This window comes from Rattus rattus, chromosome 2, assembly GCF_011064425.1.
Source record: "Rattus rattus isolate New Zealand chromosome 2, Rrattus_CSIRO_v1, whole genome shotgun sequence".
Taxonomy (NCBI): Eukaryota; Metazoa; Chordata; class Mammalia; order Rodentia; family Muridae; genus Rattus; species Rattus rattus.
This window is the reverse complement of record NC_046155.1, coordinates 181,874,137-181,896,718: the sequence shown is the minus strand read 5'-3', so window position 1 is coordinate 181,896,718 and position 22,582 is coordinate 181,874,137. Positions and strand designations below refer to the sequence as shown.

General features: G+C 36.3%; 2 pseudogenes; one reads left to right on the top strand and one right to left on the bottom strand.

Annotated features, from left to right (window-relative positions):
- The window catches only part of LOC116893488, a 28,780-nt pseudogene extending 17,610 nt beyond the window's left edge, over positions 1 to 11,170 (bottom strand).
- A 161-nt stretch (positions 11,171 to 11,331) lies between these two features.
- The window catches only part of LOC116893487, a 32,131-nt pseudogene continuing 20,880 nt past the window's right edge, over positions 11,332 to 22,582 (top strand).

Genomic DNA, 22,582 nt, shown 5'->3' with positions numbered 1-22,582 from the left:
AACAAAACAATCAAGGATTTAAAAATATCAATAGAAACGATAAAGAAAACACAAATAGAGCAACCCTGGAGATAGAAAACCTAGGAAAGTGATTAGGAGTCATAAATGTAAGCATCACAAACAGAATACAAGAGATAGAAGAGAGAATCTCAGGGGCAGGAGATACCATAGAAAACATTGACAAAGCCATCGAAGATAATGTAAAATTGAAAATGCTCCTAAGCAAAAACATCCAGGAAATCCAGGACACAATGAGAATATCAAAAGTAAGGATAATAGGTAGAGAAGAGAGTGAAGACTCCCTATTTAAAGGTCTAGTAAATATCTTCAACAAAATTATAGAAGAAAACTTCCCTAACCGAAAGAAAGAGATGCCCATACAAGAGGCCTACAGAACTCCAAATAGATTGGATCAGAAAAGAAATTACATAATAGTCAAAACATCAAGTAATAGTCACAACAACAACAAAAACAAGAGAAAGAATATTAAAAGCAGGAAGAGAAGCAGATCAAGTAACAAATAAAGGCAGACCTGTCAGAATTACACCATACTTCTTTCCAGAGACTATGAAAGTCAGAAGACCCTGTGAAGATGTCATGCAAACCCTAAGAGAACACAAATGCCAGCCAGGCTACTATATCCAGCAAAACTCTCAATTAACATAGATGAAGAAACCAAGATATTCCATGAAAAAAAAAACAAATTTACACAATACCATTCTACATATCCAACCATACAAAGGATAATAGATGGAAAACTCCAACATAAGGAAAGAAAGGACATGCTGGAAAGAGCAAGAAAGTAGTCTCCTTGCAACAAAATCAAAGGAAGAGAGACGCATAGTCAAAATTCCACTTATAACAACAAAAATAACAAGAAACAACAATCATGATTCCTTAATATCTCTTAACATCAATGGACTCAATTCTTCTATAAAATATATAAATTAACAGACTGGATATGTAAAGAGCACCCATTTTGCTGCGTACAGGAAACTCACCTCAGAGACAAAGACAGACGCTACCTCAGAGTAAAAGTTTGGAAAGCAAGTTTCCAAGCAAATGGTTCGCAGAAAACAGCTGAAGTAGCCGTTCTAAGATTGAATAAAATTTTGACTTTCAACCAAAAGTTATCCAAAAAGTTTTGGAAGGAAACTTCATATTCATAAAAGAAAAAATCCACCAAGATGAACTCTCAATCCTAAATATCTATGCTCCAAATGCAAGAAAACTTACTAAAGCACAGTGCACCTAACACAATATTAGGAAGAGATTTCAACACCCCACTCTCATTAATGGACAATTATGGAAACAGAAAATGAACCAGACACTGAAACTAGCAGAATTTATCACCCAAATGCATTTATATTTAGATATTTATAGAACATTTCATTGTAAAATAAAAGAATATATTTTCTTCTCATCACTTTAAGGTACCTTAGCCAAAATTGACCAAGGTGATTGAAATAATGCCGTGCATCCTATCAGACCACCACGGACTAAAGCTGGTCTTCAATAAAAAGCAAAATGAGAGAAAGCCCATGTATACATGGAAGTTGGATAATGTTCTACTCATTGATAACTGGGTAAAGGAAGAAATGAAAGAAATTAAACACTTTTTGGAAATTAATGAAAATGAAGGCACAACATACCCAAACCTATGGGACATGATAAAAGCAGTCCTAAGATGAAAATTCATAACTCTGATTTCCCCCAAAGAGAAACAGGAGAGAGCATATATCAGCCACCTGATAGCATACCTAAAAGCTATAGAAGAAAAAATAAGCAAATACACACAAGAGGAATAGAAGGCAGGAAATAATCAAACTGAGGACTGAAATCAACCAAGGAAAAACAACCAGAGCTATACAAAGAATTAACAAAACCAGGAGCTGGTTCTGTGAGAAAATCAACAAGATAGATAAATATTTAGCCAGACTAACCTGAGTGCACAGAGAGATTATCCCACTTAACAAATCAGAAATAAAAAGGGAAATATAATGACAGAATGAGGAAGTTCAAAAACAACCACCAGATCCTACTACAAAACCCTATATTCAGCGAAACTTGAAAATCTGAATGAAATGAACAATTTCTAGAAAAATACCAGGTACCAAAGTTAAATCAGGAACAGATGAACTACCTAAACAACCCCATTACTCCTAAAGAAATAGAAGCAATTATTAAGAGTCTCCCAACAAAACAGAGCCCAGGACCAGATGGGTTTAGTGCAGAATTGTATCAGAACTTCATAGAAGACCTCTTACCAATACTGTTCAAACTACTCCACAAAATAGAAACATATGGAGCACTATCCAATTCCTTCTATGAAGCCACAATTACCATTTATACATAACCATACAAAGACCCAACAAAGAAAGAGAACTTCAGACCAATTTCCATTATGAATATTGACATAAAAATACTCAATAAAATTCTCACGAGAATCCAAGAACACATCCAAACAATCATCCATCATGATCAAGTAGGCTTCATCACAGGAATGCAGGGAAGTTTCAAAATACAAAAAGTCATCAACATAATCCACTGTACAAAGAAACTCAAAGAATAAAAAACACAGGATCATTTCATTAGATGCTGAGAATACCCAGAAATTAATCCACATATCCATGGTCACTTCATCTTTTATAAAGAAGCTAAAACCATCCAATGGGAAAAGGATAGCATCTTCAAAAAATGGTGCTATGTGTACTGGAGGTCAGCAAATCGACTCATTCATATTGCCCTGTACAAATCACACTCCAAGTGATTGGTAACCTCCACATAAAAACAGATACATTTAAACTAATAGAAGAAAAAGTGGGGAAGAGCCTCGAACACATGGGCACTGGGGAAATTTTCCTGGATAAAACACCAATGGCTCATGCTCTAAGAGCAAGAATAGATAGATGAGACCTCATAAAACTGCAAAGCTTCTGTAAGGCAAAAAAAAAACACCAAAAAAACCCCAAAAAACAAAAAAACAACAACAACAACCAAAAAAAAAAAAAAGCAGAAAACATGGCAACCATCAGATTGGGAAAGGATCTTTACCAATCCTACATCTGATAGAGGGCTAATATCTAAAATATACAAAGAACTCAAGAAGTTAGACTCCAGAGAGCCAATTAAAAAATGGGTACAGAGCTAAACAAAACATTCTCAGCAGAGGATTATTGAATGGCCAAAAGGCACCTAAAGAAATGTTTAATATCCTTAGTCATCAGGGAAATGCAAATCAAAACAACCCTGAGTTTCCACCTCACACCAGTCAGAATGGCTAAGATAAAAAACAAAAAGAAAACTCAAGTGACAGCAGATGCTGACGAAGATGTGGAGAAAGAGGAACACTCCTCCACTGTTTATGGGATTGCAAACTGGTACTACCTCTCTGGAAATCAGTGTGGAGGTTCCTCAGAAAATTGGACATTGAACTACCTGAGGACCCAGCTATACCTCTCCTGGACATATACCCAAAAGATGCTCCAACATACAACAAAGATACATGCTCCACTATGTTCATAGCAGCCTTATTTATATTAGCCAGAAGCTGGAAAGAACACTGATGCCCTTCAACAGAGGAATGGATTATAAAATGTGGTACATCTACACAATGGAGTACTATTCAGTTATCAAAAACAATGACTTCATCAAATTCATAGGCAAATGTAATGAACTAGAAAATATCATCCGGAGTGAGGTTACTTAATCACAGAAAAAACACATTTGGTGTGCGCTCATTGATAAGTGGATATTAGCTAAAATTTCGAATTAACCAAGATGCAATCCTCAGACCACAGGAAGCTCAAGAAGAAGGATGACCAAAATGCAGATGCTTCCACAACTTCTTAAAAGGAGAAAAAATTATCCACAGGAGGAGATAAGAAAGCCACAGTTAAGGCAGCGACTCAAGGAATGACCATTCAGAGCGTGACCCACATGTGGCCCATAATATATATATATATATATATATATATATATATATATATATATATATCCACCAAAACTAGATAAGATTGATGAAGCTAAAAAATGCATGCTGAAAGGGACCAGATATAGCTCTCTCCTGAGAGACACATGCAGAGCATGTCCAATATAGATGTTAATGCTAGCAGCAAATCATTGAACTAAGCACAGGGCCCCGTTTAGGGGAATTAGGGGAAGGATTGAAAGAACTGAAGGGGCTTGCAACTCCCTAAGAACAACAATGCCAGGGTTGGGGATTTAGCTCAGTGGTAGAGCGCTTGCCTAGCAAGCGCAAGGCCCTGGGTTCGGTCCCCAGCTCCGAAAAAAAGAAAAGGAAAAAAAAAAAAGAACAACAATGCCAACCAACCAGAGCTTCCAGGGAATAAACCACTACTGAAAGAGTATACATGGACTTACCCAGGGCTCCAACTGCATATGTAACAGAGAATAGCCTTGTTGGGGCATCAGTGAAAGGGGAAGCCCTTGGTCCTGCCAACGTTGGACACCCAGTGCAGGGGAATATGGGGGGCAATAAGGGAGATATAGAGGGGGAGGGGAGGGAATATGGTCTTATGGAAAGGAAACCAGGAAAGGGAATAAAGTTTGAAATGTAAGTATAGAAATATATCTAATAAAAAATTAAAAAAAATGGTACCTCATAAAACTTCAAAGCTTCTATAAGGCAAAGGACACTCTCATTAGGACAAAAGGGCACCCTACAGATTGGGAAAAGATCTTTATTTATCCTATATCCCACATAAGGATAATATCCAATATATACAAATAATTGAAGAAGTTATACTCCAGAGAATCAAATAACACTATTAAAAATGTGATTCAGAGCTAAACAAAGAATTCTCAGTTAGGAATATCAAATGACTGGGCAGTACCTAAAGAAATATTCAATATCCTTAGTCTTCTGGGAAATGCAAATCAAAACACCCTGAGATTTCCCCTCATACCATTCTGAATGGCTAAGATCAAAAACTTAGGTGACAACAGATGCTGGCAAAACAGATGTGGAAAAGAGGAACATTCCTCCATTGTTCATTGAATTACAATCATGTACAACCACTCTGGAAATCAATCTGGAGGTACCTCAGAACTACCTGAGGACCTACCTATCAGACTCATGGACATATACCCAAAAGGTGCTCCAATATATACGAAGGCTACAAGCTCTACAATGTTCATAGTAGTGTTATTTATAATAGCAAGAAGCTAGTAAGAACCCAGATGTCCTTCAACGGAGGAATGGATATAAAAATGTGGTATATCTACACAATGGATTGCCACTCAATTATTAAAAACAGTGACTTCATGAAATTCATAGGAAAATCGATGGATCTAGAAGTTGTCATTCTAAGTGAGGTAACCTAATCTCATTCACACACACACACACACACACACACACACACACACACACAAATAAAACATAAGATACGCACTCATTGATCAGTAGATATTAGCTCAAAAACTCTGATTACCCACGTTACAATCCAATATGGTCATATGATGCTCAGGAATTTGGACAACTAAAATGCAGATGCTTCAGTCCTTCTTAAAAGGGGGAACCAAAATATACATGGGAGAAGATACGGAGACAAATTTTGGAGCAGAGACTAAGGATTGACCTTTCAGATCCTGCCCGACCTGGGGATCTAGCTCATATACATGGATCCACCAAACCCAAACAATATTGCTGATGCCAAGAAGTACATGCTGGCAGGAGTCTGATATAGGTGTCTCCTGAGAGACTCTTTTAGAGCATGACAATTACAGGTGCAAATGCTTGTAACTAACCATTGAATCGAGAGTGGGGTCCCCAATGAAGGAGTTAGAGAAAGGATTGAAGTAGGTGAAGGGTTTTGCCACCCCATAAAAAAACAATACCAACCAACCAGAGCTCCTGGAGACTAAAAAACATCAAAAGAATACACATGAACAGACCCATGGCTCCAGCTGCATATATAGCAGAGGATGGCCTCATTGGACAACTATGAGAAAAGAAGCCCATGGTCCTGCCAAGTCTGGACTCCCCAGTGTAGGGAAATATCAGGACAGGGAGTCAACATGGTGTGGGAACACCCTCATACAAGTAGGAGTAGAAGGATGGAATAAGAGGTTTATGGATGGGAAACCAAGAAAGGGGATATCACTTGAAATGTAAATAAATAAAATGTAAATATAATATCCAATAAAAAATAATGAGCTCAATCACTTTTAATTATTGAAATAACCTCCATAGTATCTCTTCATTAGTATTGATAGCTACATATTCATTAATAACTCTTTTTCGTCGAGCTCATCTTACCCTCTCATTACACTAGTCTACTAACTTTTAATTCTATCACTTTTTTTCATCCCCCATTTTACATCTTATTCTACTTTTCTCAATTCTAGTAGTGTGTTACTTTGTCTATAATGAGAAACTTCATTTCCTCTCATTTAACATAAAAATGAGATGCAGACATTGAAAGAGGTTATATTGTGATGCTAATTCTTTCAGAGAATAATGGAAAATAAGAATAAGAATATGGTAAATAGTGCTTGTAGAGAAAATCTGCTTCCATAAATTTTAGTTTCATGGTAGAGTATAATAAAACAATCTCTATACTCCTGTCCTGAGTCTGATTAACTGACCTCAGAGTCAGGCGAATGCAATTTTTAGGAGTGTAGCTGTGCTTCCTTGTAAAACCTAATCAAGTTGAGAATGGTGACAGTTTATCTATCTTCCAACCTGAATATCGAAGTACTAGTTCGTATCAAATTGCAACCTGGGATAGAAGAGGGGGGAGTTTATAGGGGAAGTGGATAATGGACTCCTTCTCTGTGGTTTAAGGAGATACTCTTATCCATGCTGTGTAAGGATTTTCAAATACGGAACTTGTGTGGGGTGGGAGAACTCACTTCTGTAAATAACCCTAAATATACATTCATTAAGAGTTTGACTTCAGTACTTTTGAAAATGGAGAAACAAAAATATTCATAGGAGGTGATATGGAGAGAAAGTTTGGAGCAGAGACTGAAGGAATGGGCATTCAGAGCCTTTCCCACCTGGGGATACAGCCCATATATATACAGCCACCAAGCTAGATATTGATGAAGCCAAGGAGTGCATACTGACAGAAGCCTGATATATCTATCTCCTGAGAGCTCAGCCAGAGCATGTCAAATACAGAGGAGAATGCTAGCAGCAAATTATTGAACTGAGAATGGGGTCCACATTGGAAGAATTAGAGAAAGGATTGAAGGAGCTAAGGGGTCTTCTAACCCCTTAAGTAGAACAATACCCACCAACCAGAGCTCCCAAGGACGAAACCATTTCCCAAAGACTACACGTGGACAGACCCATGACTCTACCTTCATATGTAGCAGAAGATGTCCTTGTTGGGCAGCAATGGGAGGAGAAGCCCTTGATCCTGCCCATGCTGGACCCTCCCCAGAGTGTAGCAGAATGTAGGTGGGGGGAGGTGGGAGGTGAGGTGGTTGGGGAGGGGGAACACCCTTATAGAAGAAGAGGGGTGGGATAGGCAGCTTAAGACTGGGAAACTGGGAAAGGGAATAATACTGGAAATGTAAATGAAAATACAATAATAATAATAATAATAATAATAATAATAATAATAAAAGTTCAGTTGAGATGTATTGTCTAAGACAAAATAAAAAATACAACAATCTAAAAAGTTTGATAAACCCCTTGGTTCCCTGGAGTTATTTTTAGTGTTTATTAGCTTTAGGTTGTTTCTGGAGCCTCAGAAAAAGTAGTAGACTTGACTAATGTCCCTTTCTAAGACAGCATTTTGAAAACAATTTTTTCTTAGTATTTTCTTTTGTGAAACATAGATTTTATTTTAACTGTTTTCATATAATTTCTTTATAGATGCCCATGTGAAAATCTACATGAAATTAGGAGAATATGATCTGGAATATTTGCATAGAAAAGTCAATCAGTTATTTCTTACCATGTTTCTAGAACATAAAATATCAATATTGCAAGCAATTTTAGTCTTGGCTTTTACTATTAGGTATAAAGGAAGAATTAAGTGATATGTCTCCATGCATTCTTTGTAATTCATTTAGAAATCAATTTATATCTTGGTTTTTATTTAAAAATAAATGCTTACTTTTAAAATATGTGATTGATGCAACATTCAGAAAAATATACAAAAATATGTACATTTACTTACCACAGCTGGAGACAAACATTAAAAATGTAGAAGAAATATAGCGAGTAGACATTTCAATTAATGGTTTAGCACTGATTAGTGAAATTATAATACAATGTCACCATTACTACTCTTTACTCTTTTCAAACTTTCAAATATAACTTTTCTAGCTTTCTTTCAAGTACAAAGCCATTTTTGCTAATGATTGTATATAAATGCTACATGAATTTCTCATGTATAATATTACACACATATAAATGTATAATGTATAATATATATAATATACGTATTATATATATTATATATTATATAAATGTATAATGTATAATATATAATATAATGTATAATATATATGAGGATATAAAATCTAGATATAGGTGAATGTGAAGGAAACAATATTGGTTTATGTATATACACATATTTACATGTGTTTCTTTACATATGTATCTGCATACACAGACACACACACACACACACACTATATATATATGTAGACAGTGCGCTATTTCCTGGAGACGACTATTTATTGCTTTCTTAGCTTTTCACAGTTCTCTATAGTAATTTGTTCAGGTCATTTTTAGGCAGTCGTGTTGGTGACACTTTAAATATCTTTATAGGTTGCTGCTGATGTTCTAGAGATACAACCAGTCAGGAATTTACCTGAGTCTCTGGGTTTTAAACTTTCTCTTCTTTCTCCATCAATGAAATGCGTCTGTTATATGTGGGTGTATGTTGTAGTTCTGAGTTTAGACTGAGCTTAACAATTCTACAGTTGATTATTGTGACTTTCTTGAATCACATGTCTTTTTCAAAAGAGAAAAATAAAAACTAAGGTTCATTGATGTGTGGAGGGAAGAATAATTTTGTGTGTATATAAGCACATTGATTTAGAATATTTAGGGATTTTGATATTTTAGTAAACTGGAAGCTGTTTAATTTTCTCCAGGACCCACTCTTTCTCTTGTCCTTGGACATTGTGGATGGTTTTTCAGTACAGACTTGGTTTCCATCTTGTTAATCTGATTTTCAATCTAGGTGCAGAGTTACCAATAGCATTTTTAAAGCCTATCAAGGGGAATATAGTGAGAAGGGAAAGAGTGACAGCTAGTACGACAGAAGTCAGACACTAGCATACTAACAATTATATAGATGTTTTCTTTTACATAACAATGGGGGATGCAAAGAAATTATTTTTAGAATACAGTACATCTTTTTATGCATTAAAATGGCATGGAAATAGGTAGTAATAAAATTGAATGTTGTAACAAATTTAATGATTTTTAATTAAGGAATGTATATCAATTTTTCGGAAAGTGTTGAATTAAAAGTCAGTAACTGAGAGATGTATGTAGAAAGTTCTATATTTGAAGCAAAGTGAGCTGAGTCAACTAGACTTCAAACAGGAAAACATGAGACATATTTTCTCACACTGTGAATATGGGCTGTATAATCCACTGTAAGATGATTGAGTTGACTGACATTTGACTCTAGGTAGTAAAATCCAGTTCTAAATAATTCTACATCCTAAATAGGTATGAAAACATTATTCTGTAAGACCTCAACCCTTGGTCAGTGTTAAGAGATGCCCCCAAGTGATGCAGATTGATGCAAATGCAAGACATTGAGTCCCTTGAGCCATATGACAAGAAGGCAACCCTGATTGGCTATTACTATCAGTTTTTATACTTTTGGGTGCACAAATTACATTAGCAAGGTTATAATTCAAACTTATTGGCTATGTATATTAACCTTTAATTCTATTGGCTAACAAGCATGACACTCATTTGTGCTCTACCTGGGGCATTTCCGAGGATCAGGTGACTGTCAGTCAGTACATTCTGAGAATTTTTTTACTCAAGAAGGTTTCTGTGGGTGGAAAATAGTTGGTCCTAGGTGGGCAGGGAAGCTGTAAGGACAGTGTGGGACTAAAAAAGCCCTTAGGGTCCCTCATTACAATGTTACATACTAGGTTATTGTGCAACACATCATCTGGTGTTTCCCTATACAAACACATGAACGTGAAGCATAATAAGTTCAGTAAATGTCTTAAAAACTTCAAAAATACAATGTTATTCATTTAAAAACTGGTATACGGATAATTGACTATATTAAAACAGTACAATGTATTTGTAAAACAAATACATTTTAATACATGTTATTAATGGGTATCAAGAAATTATATTAGAATGAATTTTTGAAATAAAAATGTTATTAATTCAGGAAGAAGAAATACTATTTATCAAGCTAATAAGCAAATTGAAATAGTAACATGAAAATAAACTGTTCACATCAAAGAAGGATGCTAAAAAGATACTGGTGTAGTTTCACTGATTTTGAAATTCAGAGCCATTGATACACCAAAGAGGAAATGTATCTAAGTACAAAATCTACTGTTCTACAAAATGATGCCACAAAACCTGGGTTGATACTCGGAAAGTAATCATGCAAAAAGTATATTATAATTTTATATCGTGAGAAAAAAACTGATGTACATACGAGAACCACTGTTAATACAATTGGATACAGACACAGATTCTGATAAAATCAATCCCACATGATAAATCTGTTACATATTTAGGATGTTATAGTTCATGAATTCAAATCTTAAATTAAGTTGTTATTATAAAAGCTAAATTTGTTTTTGAGCTATGGTTTGTGAAACTTATTTCTTTTAGAATGTGTTTTGTTCCTAATGCGATGAAAGGAGTTCTTTTTTGGTCTCAACAATATAAAGTAACACTTAGGGGCAAATATGAAACCAAGAAGTGCTGCGCTGGAAGCCAAAATAGAGAAGACTTCCATAGCCAACATAATTTTCCCCTTAGTGCTGTGGTAGACAGGGAGGAAGGTGATCCAGACACAGAAGAACACCAGCATGCTGAATGACAGAAATTTGGATTCATTGAATGTATCTGGCAGATTCCTTGAGAAAAAGACCGTGGCATAACTCCCAAGTGCCAAGAGGCAGAGTTATCCCAGAACACAGTGAAAAGCAACAGATGAACCCTTGTTGCAAAAAGTGGTGACATACCCATGTTCAGTATGATCATCTTGGTCAACAAATGGAAAAAATGTTGCCATCCATATTTCACAAAGAACAAGTTGAATCAGGGTGCAGATACAAATGGAATAGTTTGGGGCCTTTGATATCATTAGCCACCTTATTATTCTCCCTGGAAAAGTGGCCTTGAACGCAATGACCACAGTGATTGCTTTGGCTAACACAGTGGCAAGAGCCACAGTGAATGCAACTCCAAATATTGTCTGCTGCAGAATGCAAGTGGCTGTGTTGGGCTGGCCAATGAAGTTAAAAGAGCAGAGGAAACAGAAGTTGAGTGAGATGAGCAAAGTGTAACTGAGAGCTCGATTATTGGCCTTGACCATGGGAGTATGTCTAATTAAAATAGCCTTTTGCATTTATTCTCTTTATGTACAAATTTTCTCTACCTTTTAGGAAATTAGTGTATTTTTCTTGAAAGTAAGTAGAATACTGGGAAATCTTGCTTAAATCTACCTTGGTCTTTATATAACCTCATGAATTACCTATATAAATTATGAATTTGCTCTCTGAAGTCAGTGAAAGAAGAAGAATGCTTTTTATTTTTAATAGTCTTCAGGTAATGCTATTTTCATATATAATTCCTAAATTTACTTATCTTCTCAAAATTCCTTGAATTTTAATATTCCTTTTATTCTCTGCTGAAGTTTATTGAATAAGCCCTATTAAATTATTAAATGCTCACAATACTCTAAGGAATATCTATGCATAACATTTCATGGCAATCATCTATTTTTACATAAAAAATTGTGAAGAGTAAAGAAGAATAAAGTTTTACAATACTCTCTTAGAATTTTGTAAATTTTATTTTTAACATGAAATATTTGTACACTTATTTAGGTTTCATATTATCAACATATCAAAATATTTCTTAAAATCTAAAATTACTACCATACTCTGAATTTTATTTCATTAATAACATAGAATTAGCATCTCTCCAATTTAAAGATAATATTAGCTTACTTTTCAACTATCAGCAAAAAATTTGATGAGTTTAGAAATTCTTTGAACTATATGCTACTAAAATATGCTTATTATATAGAAGTTCAGTCATATTTTCATGGGTGAGTGAGTTACTTTTATTAAGTATCATTAGATACACTGACAAACCCACTTTGCAACAAATGTGTATGAATGCATGTATATATACATACATATATGGAAAGGTCTCTTTGGCTGAATACTTAAGAATATGCTGCAACAAAAAAGGATGAAATTTATAGACTAAAGTATGGAAACTTCATAAAGCCAGTAGACTCAGACTACTCTAAAGAAACTGTGATATATAGCTACACTATGACATTATGACATATATATAAAACTCATTGCTGTTATAACATGTTCACTATCTGCTCATGATTGGGTCTGACTCATTATTATCACAGAAGTGAAATTAACAGGAACTCATATTATTATCAGAGGCTCTTAATTTCTTTTCTGATGTGAGAGTAGAATTTAGTATTCTTTAAGATTATGACAACAAGAATGTAGCTAATTCTATAGTATATGAATTCAAGAGTATTCAGGTAGAACAAATTAGAGTGAAGAGATTTTTTTAAAGAGAGAAAAAATTGGTAAGTATAGAAAAAAGGTGCATCTAGAAGCTCATAGAGCATGAGTGCATTGAAAGAATCTTAAAAAGGACTGAAAGAGCTTGAAGGGGCTTGAGACCCCATATGAACAACAATGCCAACCAATCAGAGCTTCCAGGACTAAGCCACTACCCAAAGACTAAAAAAGTTCTCATCTGAGGAATAGCAAATGGCCAAGAATTTTTCAAATCCCACAATATATATTTAAAACCTAACACATATTATAGACATAGCTTTGTTCAATATTTCGTTGTTTTATTTAGGTTTTGTACACATGACCTCTCAATTGCTGAGAGAGGATTATTGAAATCACCTTCTATCATTGTGCTGAGGTTATTCTGTCACTTTGATTTTGTTTATATTTAACTGTATTTTTAAAATGAAATTTGGTGCATCTCCCTTCTATGATATTGTACTTTTGATTACCAAGATTGATACTATTCATCATTTTTTACTACTTTTGGTGTGAAGTCTACAATGTCAAATAGTAAAATACCTGTACTCACATTTTTCCTGCTAGTTCATTTGTTTATGACATCTGTTTTCTTTCTTTCTTCCTTTCTTTCTTTCTTTCATTCTTTCTTTCTTTCTTTCCTTCTTTTATTTTTTATACCTTTACATTTCTAGACATAGAACTATAGGTGCATGTCACCACACCTGTTTTTGCTTGTTTGTATGTTTTGTTTTGTTCTTATTTGGTTTTTTCCTTTTTTTTGGATATTTTTATTTACATTTCAAATGTTATCCCTGTTCTGTTTCCTGGCCATAAACCCCCCATCCCATACCCTCCCTTCTTCTATGAGGGTATTCCCCATCTATCTACCCACCCCTTCCCACCTCCTCACTCTGACACTACCTTATACTGTGGGGTCAAGCCTTGACATGACCAAGGGCTTCTCCAACCATTGGTGCCCAATGAGGTCATCCTCTACATATGCAGCTGGAGCCATAGGTCTATCCATGTATACTCTTTGGATGGTGGTTTAGCCATTGGGAGTTCTGGTTAGTTTGTATGGTTGTGCTTAAGGGATTGCAAAACCCTTCAGTTCCTTCAATCTTTTTTCTAACTCCTTCATTGGGGACTCTGTTCTCAGTTAAATAATTGGCTTCAAGCATCTGCCTCTGTATATGTCATGCTCTGGCAGAGCCTATCAGGAGACAGCTCCTGTCAACATGCACTTCTTGGCATCAGCAATATTGTCTGGGTTTGGTGGCTGTATCCCCAGTTGGGATGGTCTCTGGATGGCTTTTTCTTCAGTCTGTGCACCAAGAGGTCATAAGTAAAAACTAAACAATATCAGAATATTTTGTCAATATCAGCCTAAGAAAATATCATAAAAGCAACAAAATGGCAAGATTTACCACATATTTTCCAATAATAACACTGAATATTGATGGTTTATCACAGTTTAAATGCAAATTACACATACAGAAATTTACAGAATGTCTAACTAAGTCCTTTATTTTCAAATACATACCTGGTTTCATTCACTTCATTTTCCTTTCTTCTGGAAAGGAGAGAAGTTTGAATTGATCACCATATGCCTGGATTTGATGGTTGCATAGTTCAAGTCTATCCCTGATTCAGTTTTTGATACACATGTAATTTCAACAAAGGAGCCCATTTCCAGTCCCCATATGCACATTGTCTCACCTGTGGGAAGCTGAAGAGCTGTAGCAATGTCCCAATGTGAGCAGATGTTGTCCATGATGTTCCTGTGAATGCAGCAGTAAAATTATTCTCTTCACAGTTGTAATTAGGTAAAACCTTTCCCCTTTTCTGAGCTGTAGGACACATACAGACATTCATTAGTGTTTCCTTTTCTGTGAATTTGACATTGTAGAAATCAAATCCAAATGTTAGGTTGGATAAAAGATTGTGAGTCCTATTGATCTCCTCAATGGCAAATACCAGGGCCAGAACATACTGGTAGTTCTTAAAATTATACCTGTGTAAATGGCATAAAAATAAGTAAGAGAAGTATTACATAGACCACATAGTCTGCATATTTAGTACAGTAACTTTTACATGTTATTTTTGTTTCTATAAAGCATATTTCCTAATTAATTTACCAATAATGGCTGGAACTATGTTGGGTACATGTTTTAGAATTCAGCAAGATACTCTAGTATTAACTAGCACTTTATGTATGGCCAAAGCATCACTATTTACCTTTTATAAATAGGTAAAACTGTGTTTATTTACTGTGATTGTATTTATCATTTGTGTTCATGTGTAGTTTTCTGTATGGGCAGGTGTAAAGGGGTCAATACATATGAATACAAGAGAGAACATGCTCTAAGCTTATTCCTAGCTATCCAAATTTCTTCAGTAATTTTCTATTTTATTTATTTATTCATTAAATTGATTTTGTGATTGTTTTACTATATGGTTTAATAAGATAAAGATTAAATACTTAGCTATGACTTTGCTCAGAATTGCCATGTATATCAGGCTGACCTTTAATATAAAATTGTCAACCTGCTTTTGGCTGATGAGTACAGGGAATAAAGGTTTTTCAACACTCAAGCATATTAGGACAACACAAAGTGAAACTCAAAAATATATCACATAGCAAAGCCAGGAGAAAATTTTAATTACAAAATATGATAACTCTTTTGAATATTTGTTTAGGAAAGCACATTGTATAGACTAAACATATTTGGTTATCTTGTATATAATTGTCAGGGCTGAATATGTATTCAACTATGTATAAAATCATAAAGACTGAAAGGTTTTTAAAAATTTAACACAGTATCAGTAGAGTTTATTTGAAAACTCCAAAGGGAAAGCCAGCTATCAACCTGAGAAACTGTCTTAGGAAAATCAAGGTAAGGACAATAGACATCAAGGAGCTTGAATGAGCAGGATCAGAATTCAGAGCCATGATAGACTAGCCTATACATGATTGAATGATTAGACATAAATAAAGTAGAACATGTCATTGCATCACAGGAAAAAACACTTAGGTCCTAGTTAGCATCCAAGAAAGACCCAGAGAAAAGAAAAGGCAAGTTAATGTGAAGAGTAAACCATACAGCAATAGTTTAAACAAAAAATACTCAGCAGCACTGTTTAGTTGTCATTCCATTTTACACAACATTTAAAACTTGAATCACACAGATTGGATCAAAAGTTATTTTTTGTTAATATATGTAATATACCTACATGTTTTTGAATGAGTATTTTTATTGTGATTTTGGTCAAGTGAAACTCTTCAGAAATTGGTAAATTTAGTTTATAATTAAAGTATAAGATTATGAATGCTCAGAGAAAAGCAATTTTAATGAACGATATTTGATAATATTTTTAAAAGGATGGAACTGATTTCTGAATATACAGACTAATGATTTAAAAATGTCAGCAATCTAAGAAATGCATTGTATGTACCTTCTGCAGCTGTAATATTTAATAAAATAAATAAAATATCATCAACTATTTTTGCTTAAAATAGAACCAAGATAAAATATCACAAAATATTTGTATTGATTCTGAGCTTTGAATGGTTTTCACAGAAAAATCAATTTACAAAGGTTTAAATCATTACTGGATATAAATATTGAAGTTGAATGCACATATTTATCTCTACAAGTGACTATATAAGATGAATTATAACAGAATTCCTATAATACTGACAAATAACATCCATCAACCTACCTCCCTAAAATCTTGTCCAAAACTCTTACACTGAAAGTTTGAGTCATATCTAAGGAGTTACCTCTGTTTTTATTTTTGGCTTTGATAGAATATATCTCTGCATATTATATTTTCCTTATAAAGTACACTAGAAAAACTAAAACTACACCATAAGGCCTATATCCCAAGGAAAAGCACAAATTGGAGACAAATGAAGGCCTATGGTAGGTAAAGCAAGGTAAACCACAAAGGACTTTACAAGTTAAGGTGAATGAAAGGAATGTCAGAAAGGAAGTTAGAAATTCAAGATTCGTTCAGTCTACCTTTGTGTACTATAAATCACATAGCTGGAGTTCAAGGAAAGACAGATATCAATTAGAAGGCCAATTCAGTATCAAAATAGATTTAGGAATGGAGCCATATTCACTGCTAATATACAAAAGGTAAAACATGGTGAAAAAATCCAGAATAGAATTTTCTAAGTGAGAAGTATTCCATTTAATGGACAATGAAATTTTTTATAGATTTCCCATTCTTGAAAATAATGTGCTCATTTATTTAATGTATATGTTTATACCTAACTAAACACTTCTGTTTCTCAAATTATAATCCAATTTTTTAATTACTATTAAATTAATACTGATTAAACTTAGTCAAAGTGAAACATAATATACACTGGATAATGAATATAAAATACCAAATATGTTTAAAATACATTATAAAGTAATATATTTTAGAATTACCTTCCAGGAATCAATTTGCCTTTTAAAATGAAAACTGCTCATAATAGTATAAAACTCTATTAAATCCAAACTGTCAAGAAATGTATTCTTGTGATGCATCAAATTTATGAAAATATGAACAAAATAATTCAATGTATATTAATGAAATATACTTTCTTTATTAGTTCAAACATATTTTATTCATGCAAAAGAAAATAATTCACCTTTATAAACACCTAGAAGAAATTCCAGGTTAGGTTTTTAAATACATGAGCAAGATCAATAAAATATCTATTTTTCTATTTATTTACTGGCAAATAAAATGGCATAGCCAGTGCGGGATCATGCTGCTGTGTAAGGGGGCCTGAATTTAATCTCAGCACTCTAATTGTAGATTGCAAAAACTTGTTCTTACAGTTTAACTTTCTCTAGCATATGTGAGTTGCATCAAAAGCATGTGCACACACAAACACACACACAATGTCTGTGATAAGAAGTTTGAAAAGTTTTTATCATCAATTTGATGAAAGGACAAGCCACTTTTCTCTTAGAATTGTTCTCTACATGCATTTCTTTAATACTCTATACAACAAAAACTCATTGGTTCCTATCCTGTTGTGATAGACTAAAAGAAATATCTATCAGGAGAAGGAAACCACACAAAAACTAATGTAGCATAATTTAATGAGAGCCCATGAATTTATTTATAAACAGCATAAATAAAAGAAATATATTTAAGCATATAAACTATACGAGGAATAAGAAATCAAGAGAGATAAAAATCATCCCTTTGAAATACATACAAATTTACAGATAAGTAAATAAAAGATTAAATGAAAATGAAAAAAGTAGTTTCTCAGCTTTTTGGTAAATATGTCTTCCTGTGGCTCACACTGTATAGAAAAATATGTGATTGATTAGTGCAATGTGTAACATAATATAGTTAATTCTTAATAATAAATTTACTGTATTTCTGTCATGAATTTCAATGTTTTTTCTGAATATAAAAAGTTTATATTTTAACAGGACACAATCTTTTGCTTACATAAGCACTAAATGCTCATGTAACTGAAACTATAATCTTTGTAGTGAAGAGTTTGATCCTTCAATATATAAAGTGAAGCACCTACCACTGCATGCTGGTGCCTGAATTGTTCAGAAAAAGGGGCAGAAGCAAAGTTGTGTTATAAGGAGTATTAATTATGATGAAGTAGAATAGGCTCCATCCAACATGAAAAGTGAGCATATTTGTTAAGAATATGAGCAAATTTTGTGATCTTAATCAAGATAAACTAATGTAGGGAGCTGCACCGTGCCGCCCCTCAAAGATGGCGCTGGTTTCTGACTTCCACCCTCCCGATGGTGAGTGCTCCTTGTAGTAAACAAGTCCTTATTTGGCTATGCCTGCCTGGCCTGCTAGGTTCCCCATAGTGACAGCCTGTCTGCATGACCCATGTGGCACGTTGGGGTTGGTTGGCGTTGAGTACTTAAGCTGATGTAAGGCGTTCCCCAGGGTAGTAGAAGATTGTATCAAGGTTCCTGAATAAACTGCTTGAAGAAGATCTCCTCTGGTCGTGTCTTCCTTGCTGGTCGAGGTTGGTCACGACAAGTGGTGGCCCATAGAGGGACCTCATGAGATCAGAACTTCTTGCAGTCGGGGCAGTGCTAGTAAGTTCCCAAGGTAAGGTGGGACCATAAAGACCGTGGGAAATAAGCAGCCATAAAGTCTCAGGGTAGTGAGCAAGAAAGTTCGAGGTAGCAGCGAACCAAAAGTAAAGTTCGCAGCAGCAGCGAACCGAAAGTAGCAAGACAGGTGGTGAATTTAGCCGTAGCAGTGTAGAAAGTTTTTGTCATGGAGACCTCACAGTCTCATCCAATTTTTCTGGCTCTTCAAGAGCTGTTCGAGTGAAAGAAACTAAAAATAAAAAGGAGCACCAGAGAGAGATTCTTGAGTGAATGCGATGCCATTGCACCCTGGTTCACAGTCTCTGGTAATCTTACTGTGGCAAGTTGGGAAAAATTAGGGAAAGACCTTGATTCTGCCTGGGAACAGGGGACTCTAAGACCTGGGGTCCGTCCCGTGTGGCACATAGTGCATAGCTGCCTTGGGGATCAGAAATGTTGTCAGGCAGCTATAGAGAAGGGGCAAGCTGCCCTAGAAATGCTTCAAGAGGAGAGGTCAGAAAAGCAGGGAAGCTCAAAGGAGACAGACTCAGAAAAGACAGATACAGAGGAGGAAACAGATGAAACAGATTCAGAAGAAGAGTTACAAGAGTTGATAGATCAAATGCGGAAACAGTCTTTAAGGAATAGACAGAAGAAGAAAAGGAAAAAGCCTAAAATGGCGGAGGAACCTCCTGGGAGGTTCCCCTCGGCTCCTCCTCCCTGCAAAGTTGTAGAGGGAGGAAGTAGAGTTTCGGGTAGTACATTCTGCCCTGAAGTGTGAAGAGCAGTTTGTACTGAGCTGTATTTGGCCTATCCTGTCTATGTGGAGGCTAATCAACAAACATATCATGAGCCTCTTGATTTCAAGGTGATTAAAGCCTTGGCTGAGTCAGTGAGAACATATGGTATCCCTGCCTCCTTTACTATTGCTCAGATAGAGGCTCTGCACAGATTTTGCATGACTCCTATTGATTGGACCAACCTGGCACGAGCATGCCTCAGCCCAGGGCAGTATCTAGATTGCAGAGCTTTTCTACTTGAATATGCCAATGAACAGGCTGCTGCCAATTTGGCAGCGGGAGGTGGGCAGGCTGCCTGGGATAGAGACATGCTATTGGGACAGGGTCGTTTTGCTAATGCACAGACGGGCTATCCTGGGCAGGTCTATACTCAAGTTAATGAAATTGCAACAAAGGCATGGAAGTCTTTGCCTGATAAAGGAGAAGTGAGCGGAAATCTTACTAAGATCCTCCAGGGTCCCATGGAGCCATTTTCTGATTTTATGGCCAGATTAGTAGAAGCACCAGGGAGAGTCTTTGGAGACCCTGATACTGCCATGCCTTTGATTAAACAATTTGTTTATGAACAATGCACCAAAGAATGTAGAACAGCCATTACTCCATACAAAACATTTTTACAGATGGATCCAAAACTGGCTGTGGAGCCTATATGGTTGACCATCAAGAGCTAATTTTGTGTCAATATCAACCTGGCTTTCCACAAGTAATTGAACTCAAAATTGTGCTGGAAGTGTTTAAAAATTGTTTTTTTGCCTTTAGCTTGCTCTCTGATTCATCATATGTTGTTAATGTGGTTAAGATATTAGAAGTGGCTGGCCCTATTAAAATTAGCAGTACGGTATGCCAGCTATTGAGGGAACTTCAGGAATTGATCTGGGGAAAAGATCACAAGTTTTTTATCCAACATATTAGAGCTCATACTGACCTACCTGCCTCTAAGTGAAGGAAATGATATTGTAGACTGTTGGACCAGGACAGAGTGTATTTTCTTGAGCTCCTCTCTTGATTTGGCCAGACACTTCCATCAACCGTTTCATGTGCCTGCAAAGACTTTACAACAAAAGTTTCATTTGTCTCCAGCTGATGCTAGACAAATAGTTTTGGACTGCCCACAGTGTGTGACTTTCCATCATCCCCCTAGTGTGGGGGTTAATCCCAGGGGCTTACTGTCTTTAAAGGTATGGCAAATGGATGTGACTCACATATCAGGATTTGGGGCTCTGAAATACACTTATGTTTCTGTGGATACCTGCTCAGGTGTCATTCATGCTACCCCTGTGAGTGGGGGAAAGGCACGCAATGTTATTGGACACTGCCTAGAAGCCTGGGCTGCTTGGGGAAAGCCCCAAGACTTAAAGACTGATTAGTGGCCCAGTGTACACTGCCCACTCTTTCAAATCCTTTTGCAAACAGATGGATGTGCAGTTGAGCCATGGCCTGCCTCATAATCCCCAAGGTCAAGGTATTGTTGAGCGAGCACATTGTACTTTGAAGGAATGCGTAATTAAACAAAAAGGGGGAATAGGCCATGGCAGAACTCCCAAGGAACGGATATCCTTAGCCCTTTTTACTCTTAATTTTTTTGATTTTGGATGATGATGGCCTTTCTGCCACTGACTGACATCAATGTCGGACAGGCACGTTGAAAGGTTATGTGAAGTGGAAAGATGTGCTCACTGGCTTATGGCATGGGCCAGATCCTGTGCTGGCGTAGGAGAGAGGGTCTGTTTGTGTGTTTCCCCAGGACTGGCAAGATCCATTGTGGGTCCCTAAGAGATTGACCAGGAGGTGCAGCAAGAATGAAGATCCTGCTGTTGCTGACACTTCTCAGTGTGACCCAAGTGCTGGTCCAAATGGAGCTCCAGTGGGGGATACTATCGGTATTCCCGAGACCCATGCCGATACGCCATGACCTTTAAGCCCATTCCTGTATGTGTATTGTTAGTAATGCTAGTCAGGAGTTTCGGGAGGTTTTGGTGTGCTCTAATGAGACCTGTTTTTATACACAATGCTGGGATGCAGAAATTTTGCTATCGCTGTGGTTGCTCATATTCCCAGATGGGTTCCAGTTCCTGTGGATGGCACCCATGCTATAACTCTATTTAGACAAAAAGGGGATTTCGGCATCACCACTGCCATAATTACAGCTATATCCCTTGCCACAGTAGGAGCAACAACTGCTGCCATAGCTATGAGTCATTCCGTGCAGACAGCCCATACGTTGAATAAAGGTGGCCTGATGGTGGTCAATCAAAGAATTGACCTGGTACAAAAGCAAATTGACACACTGTGGCAGCTTGCACAGCTAGGTTGCCAGTGGAGATATTCTGGCCTATGTATGAACGGTATTCATATGAAAATTTTACGCATGCAGCTAATCTGTCTAAACAGTGGTCAAGTTATCTTCTGGGTAATTGGACTGGAGAATTCGATTTCTTAATGGATCAGCTATGTGTAGCCATCGTGACCGTGAATTCCACACGTGCAGATGCTGGACTGGCTACAGGATTGTCACCTTGGATTGCTGCTGCTGTGAATCATCTGAGGGAGTGGGCAGGTATGGGAGCCCTAGCTAGACTCTTGCTGCTGGTCTCCCTAGTAAGCCTGTGGTGTCTCTGTAGAATGAGGTTTGTCCAGAGGCAGCACGAGGCTATGGTGGTACAGGCATTTGCAGCCATTGAGGCAGGACAGTCCCCTCAAGCCTGGCTTACGGTCATTCAGAAGACCTAGTTGCACCTTGCCCCTGAGTATGTGTGGAGGACCCTGCCCAGTGATTTGGCAACTTCTCTTCTACCCTAAGGCATGGAACCTTGGGGCGTACTTAGGTGTCCTGAGACGGGTTTAATGAAGGGATGATCCTAAGACAGGAGGTCCCACGCCCAGGTGCTTTGTCTGCTTGATTAATTAAACAAAAAGGGGGAACTGTAGGGAGCTGAGACATGACGCGTCTCAAAGATGGCGCTGGTTTCCGCC